Source organism: Somniosus microcephalus, unplaced genomic scaffold (genome assembly GCF_052327205.1).
Source record: "Somniosus microcephalus isolate GS21.2 unplaced genomic scaffold, FLI_Smic_1.0 unresolved_chr1, whole genome shotgun sequence".
Taxonomy (NCBI): domain Eukaryota; kingdom Metazoa; phylum Chordata; class Chondrichthyes; order Squaliformes; family Somniosidae; genus Somniosus; species Somniosus microcephalus.
The window spans coordinates 666154-672557 of NW_028225179.1; the positions used below are offsets into that span (position 1 = coordinate 666154).

At 47.0% G+C, this 6404-nt stretch overlaps 1 non-coding gene across 1 annotated transcript; it reads right to left on the reverse strand.

Moving 5' to 3' along the window:
• Positions 1-336: 336 nt before the first annotated feature.
• On the reverse strand, positions 337-429 carry trnar-ucu (transfer RNA arginine (anticodon UCU)). The gene is made up of 2 exons: positions 393-429; positions 337-372 (listed from the first exon to the last, which is right to left on the reverse strand). It is a non-coding gene; the product is annotated as a tRNA-Arg (tRNA).
• Positions 430-6404: the final 5975 nt, after the last annotated feature.

Sequence of the window (6404 nt, forward strand, 5' to 3'; positions counted from 1 at the left end):
GCATGTATCTCTCTATCTCTCCCTAACTATTTCTTTTCTCAACCTTTTTCCCCTGATAGACTTCGCAGGCTTCCTTGAACGGTCCCTGCTGATCTAACCTGCAACACTAGCAGAAAACGGTAAAGAAAGAAATAATGACTGAGGCGGCAGGGAAAGTAATTCAGGAAAGTACAATGGAATGAATAAAATATTTCAAGTAGGTGCACAGATTGAAGCTGGCCTGTTCTTCAATCACAATTTAGGCGATCTCATTGGCCATTCCCATTCTCTGAAGGGCATCAATGAACCAGTTGTGGCTTTGCTGCAAAATTTCACCACCGGAACGTGGCTGAATAAGGACTCTGGTGGGACTCAAACCCACAACCTTTGAATAACTTTCAGCGATTATTAACTAGAAGTCCAATGCGCAATCCATTGCGCCACAGAGCCGATGACAAATACAGTTTCACATTACTCATTACACGGATAGTCATTGCCGTCAAGTACAGATTTATCTCCTAATCTCTCTGCTGCGCTTCTTGTCGCTCTCACTGTCAATCTTCCTGCCTATCGCTTTGTCTCACTCTCAATAACTCGCTCTCAATCTCTCTCTCTCTCTCTGTGCCTTGCTGTGTGTCTCCCTGCCTTACTCTGTCTCTCGGTCTCACTCTCTGCTTTTGTCTCTCTTCCGCTCCCAGTAGGGTTGTAAACACTTCAACCTAAGTCAACAGATATGTGGTACAGGTCGGGAAGACTCAAGGCTTGAAGACACCGAGTGTCTTTAGGGGCAGAACAGCAGTTTAATCAAGTAATGCCCCACAGCAACCAGCACACAGCTCAGGGAAACGTCCTCATTTCTTGTCAGGACAGGATGAGCCCTCCCCAGTAGGGGCTGAACTTTTTTGATTACAGGCAGTGTAGTGCGGAAATGGTCGGCAGTTGGAGCTCCGGTTTTGGAAGAGTTAACGTATATCAGATACTTCCAGCTGTGGGCTGTCCAAAACTAGGGGTCATCAATACACGATAGTCACTGACAAATCCAATAGGCAATTCAGGATAAACGTCTTCACTCAGAGAGTGGTTAGAATATTGAATTGCCGGCCACGTGGAGCATTTGAGACGAATAGATGCATTTCAGGGGAAGCTGGATACACACATGAGGGAGACAGGAACAGAAGGTTCTGCTGATTGGAGGCGATGAAGCAGCTCGGGAGGAGGCTGGTGTGGAGCAGAAACACCGACACACACCAGTTGGGTTCAGTGGTCTGTTTATGTTTTGTAAAAGTCAGCGTCATTCTACGTAATTCCCGCCTTCTGTTTGGCTTTGTTCTTTGAGGGAATGGGAATATCGACAATGCTGGAAATGTAGATTCACCTTCTGTCAGCAAACTTCACCGGAGAGCAGCTCCCGCCACTAGGTGCTGAGATACCGGAGAGACTGAGGACTCTGGGGGAGGAATGTCCGCGTGTTGCACAGACTCGGAACATTAGGAACAGCTATCGCCCAGTGTATAAAACGGCCACGGACCGACTCGACCCTGCAAATTATTCGGGTAAGATTACGCGCAGCAGCGAAGATCAGTTGCCTTCTCCACTAGGTTAGGCGGGAGCTGCCAGCTTGAGAAATAGCAGTGGAGAGAATGCTGAGCGATTTCAGAGTCAGCGCTCTGAGAAAAGAGAGGATTAAAGAACAAAAAGCAGATTTAGAACTTCTGAACAGATCCGCCGCGAGCAGGGTTCGAGCCTCAGCTAAACAAACCACCGGATTTTCGAATCCAACATCTTACCCACTCGGCCGTCGTATCTGAAATTGCCTCCGTTTTAAACAGACCCAGAATGATCCGGGACTGATTCACTTTTGTTCATGTTTCTGTCCTGGACAAACAAGTGGATTGCAGCTGCCAATCATAACATGGTTTGGAGGGAACTTCCTGCATTAATCAAACCACCAACAGCCTCCAGCTGTCAATTAACTCTCCCCATCAGAGAGAGAAAGAGAGAGAGACTGTCAGAGAGCTTCCTGCATCCAGCCCTGAGCTTGTTACCCTCACCAGCTGCTCACTCACACCCCGCTGTCAGAAACACTGAACTTTATACCGAGACCCTTCAAATACAGTCTATAAAATGAGAAAAGATCAAAGTTCATCAAAATTCGATTGAGTGGAACAACGTTAATAAACCTTCCACCGTCGCTCGGTTACCATGTTCGGCATTCCTTCAATCGATAGAATAAATTATCGGCTGTTAGAATTGTTTCCACTGGGGTGAATAATTTTTGTGTGAGGAATGTTCCAGCATCGTAAACCAGGGAAACGCGCCGACCGAGCTGTGTCTTGATCGCTTCTGGGCAGCCGGACAGTTCGCCCTTCATTCTACTCTGATTCACTTTCCCAAAGCGGATCTACAGATCCTCAATCTGCTGACTGGGTTTTCTGTTTTAGGTTACTTTCGATTTTTCCCGCTCTTGACTGGCAATGTATTCCAGAACTCGGAGCAACCCTCCCCCTTGCATCGTGTCCCAGCATCGATTGAAAGCGGCCCACAGCGACCCCAACCTCGTCACCTGCCCGCTGACAGACACACCGTGGTCACACTCTGCTCCAGTGAGATTAATGTCCAGAGCGGGTTCAAGGTCGAATGCAACTGCGAGCAGAGCAGAGCACTTGAGAGCGAAACAACTTTGCCTTTTGTACCTGTCTTCTAAAGCGCCGCACTGCTCCACCAGACAGTTCATGAGGACGATAATGTATCTCAATAAGTTTATCCCAATTCAGCCGATCTCAGGGGTGCAGAAAGCAAAACGTGATGATCCTGCATTGGCTGGAATCGAACGCGGGTCTCACATGGCAGGCAAAAACCTTCTGCCTGAACCAGGCAATGTCCGCACAGACCCGCGCTGCTGGTGTCCAGATAGAAACATGCCAGAAAGGACATGCAGTCTGACAGAGCTCCTGTGGTGACCCGACCCCGTCTGATCCACAGCTGCAGCACCAGCCGCTTGCAACTGCGATCACCGAGTGTTTAAGGCATTTGACTTGAAATCGAGTGGGGTCTTTCTGCGCAGATCCGAATCCTGCTCCCAGCACCACTCTTTCAAGCTCTCTTCCTGAACTGCTCTGAAATGATGGCTGATCAGCCAGGGGGGGGCGGTGTTGTGCTGCCCGTCACTACTCTCAGTGACTCGGCGTCTGTCAGCTGGCTGCATGTGTCTCAGTGTGAAACCTGTCTGAGCGCCCAGCAGACTGACTTTAGTTTGACCATCTTTTTAATTTGTTTTCCAAGAGTTGCACTGAGCAGGTGCTGAGTTTCCTTCTGGAGAGCGGTTCGCCAATTCAGCTCCGAGGGAAAGTGGGCTGTGACTGGAGTCACTTGTGTAATAGGAAGTGTCAGGGCAGCAGTTTGCCTTCCTGAAGGACATACATCAACAAGTTGAGGTTTTGCAGTAAAATCACCCTGTCGAGCCCCGGAATCAAGGAGCCCTGACTTGCAACAGGACTCGAACCCACAACCTCTCAATGCTGCATCTTGAATCATTCATTCATTGCTCACAGATCCAATGAGATCTACCAGTGCGCCACAGAGCCGATTACATCACAAAGCCTTTTCAGTTACCCGGCTGGTTGGTTTTCACATTGCTCCCATGACGCTCGGACAATGTGGGAAAATCAGCGCAAAATCTGCTTTCATCCTATTTAAAGGAATATTGTTTTCTACAGTGTCACATAAGCTGTGAGAAGGTGAGTTTTTACTAACAATAAATGGGGCTCGGTTGGGATTTCAACACGAGACCTCCCACATTTACAACTGGAAGAAACTCCACAAGGAGAGTCACACCCCTAAACCAACGAGCCGCTGACGGAGCACCTTGCCCCTCATGAAGCATTACATCCTCAGAATCTGTCATTCGTGAAGAAAGGCATTCGACCCATCGTCCCTGCGCTGGCTCTCTGAAGGAGCTGTCTAATTAGTCCCACAGCCCATAGTAGTACAAGTGTTTTCCTTTTGAAGTATATATTAGTAATTTGAGACATGACATCAGCTAAGTGCAGCATGTTTCGGAGCAAAAGGTTAAATTGGACCTGACGTTAAGATGATTGATATCAGACCAGAGGCGACAGGAGGAAACTCAACGAGTTCTTGTGACCTGCAATGCGCTGCCTGAAAGGGTGGTTGAAACAGATTCACTAGCAGCTTTAAGAAGAGCATTGACTAAATACCCGAAGGGAAATCATTTACAGAGCTATGGGGAAAGAGCAGAGGAAAAGGGAATAAATGTACAGGTCTTTCATAGACCAGTACAGGCACGATGGACCGAATGACCTCGTTCTGTGCTGTATTCCTGGCCCACCTCACATCTTCCACCCTCCGTAAACTTCAGGTCATCCCAAACTGCTAACTCGCACCTAGTCCCCTTCACACATCACCCCGAGCTCGCTCACTTACACTGGCTTCCGGTTATGCGATGTCTCGATTTTAAAACGTTCATCCTTGTTTTCAAGTCCCTCCACAGCCTCTCCCCTCACTATCTCTGTAACCTCTTCCAGCCCTTCAACCCTCCGAGATACCTGCGCTCCTCCAATTCTCGCCTCTTGCGCATCCCCAATTTAATCGCTCCACCATTGGCAGCCGTGCTTTCAGCTGCCTCGGCCCTAAGCTCTGGAAATCCCTCCCTGAACCTCTCCGCCGCTCCACCTCTCTTTCTGCCTCCAAGACGCTCGTAAAACCTCCTCTTTGAACAACCTTTGACCATCGGCCCCAATATCTCCTGATGTAACTCGGTATCACATTGTGTTTAAAACCCCCTCTTTGACCAACCTTTGACCATCGGCCCCAATATCTCTTTATGTAACTCGGTATCACATTGTGTTTAAAACCCCCTCTTTGACCAACCTTTGACCATCGGCCCCAATATCTCCTGATGTAACTCGGTATCACATTGTGTTTAAAACCCCCTCTTTAACCAACCTTTGACCATCGGCCCCAATATCTCCTGATGTAACTCGGTATCACATTGTGTTTAAAACCTCCTCTTTGACCAACCTTTGACCATCGGCCCCAATATCTCCTTATGTAACTCGGTATCACATTGTGTTTAAAACCTCCTCTTTGACCAACCTTTGACCATCGGCCCCAATATCTCTTGATGTAACTCGGTATCACATTGTGTTTAAAACCTCCTCTTTGACCAACCTTTGACCATCGGCCCCAATATCTCCTGATGTAACTCGGTATCACATTGTGTTTAAATCCTACCTCTTTGACCAACCTTTGACCATCGGCCCCAATATCTCCTGATGTAACTCGGTATCACATTGTGTTTAAAACCCCCTCTTTGACCAACCTTTGACCATCGGCCCCAATATCTCCTGATGTAACTCGGTATCACATTGTGTTTAAATCCTACCTCTTTGACCAACCTTTGACCATCGGCCCCAATATCTCCTGATGTAACTCGGTATCACATTGTGTTTAAAACCTCCTCTTTGACCAACCTTTGACCATCGGCCCCAATATCTCTTGATGTAACTCGGTATCACATTGTGTTTAAAACCCCCTCTTTGACCAACCTTTGACCATCGGCCCCAATATCTCCTGATGTAACTCGGTATCACATTGTGTTTAAATCCTACCTCTTTGACCAACCTTTGACCATCGGCCCCAATATCTCCTTATGTAACTCGGTATCACATTGTGTTGGAAACCGCTCCTGTGAAGCGAGTTGGAATGTTTTACTCGGTTAAAGGCGCTACATAAATGCAAGCTGCTGTTGTTGTATTATTGTATGATTCTCTGACGAGGCTCTCGGCGGTTTTTCTTATAATCTCTTTGCTCTTTAGGGTAATCAGAGTTAAGGTGAACCAAGACTTTAAACCTTTCTAATAATTGGTTTTATGAACATTATTACACAACTTTTACAGACAGTGTTTCGGACGACATTTGAGTCAGTTTTGCAACTGGAAACTCAGAACGGACAATGTTTCTGCTTCGGGAGACGGGGAGGTTAATTATTTATAAAAACTGAAAATATTGGAAATACTCAGCAGGTCAGGCAGCATCTGTGGAGAGAGAAACAGATTTAACGATTTATGTCCATGACCTTTCGTCAGAACACATTTCCTGAGCTGCTGAGAGTTTCCAGCATTTTCTGTTTTTATTTCCGATTTCCCGCATCCGCAGTATTTTGCTTTGTCTGAGGTCAGTTATTTGTCAAATGTTTCAGCGGCTCATGGAAGTTTCCCTGCAGCAGATTGAGCAGCATTCCCTGTGTCTCCGTGTTTCAGAGACGGATTCTAACGTGAAATAAAAACAGAAGATGCTTGTAATACTCAGCAGCTCTGTCCATCACAGGACTGATCGGATCTCGATTCCCGATACAAAAAGTGAATCGTCTTTTAGAGACATCGAGAGAGAACAGGAACAGAGGA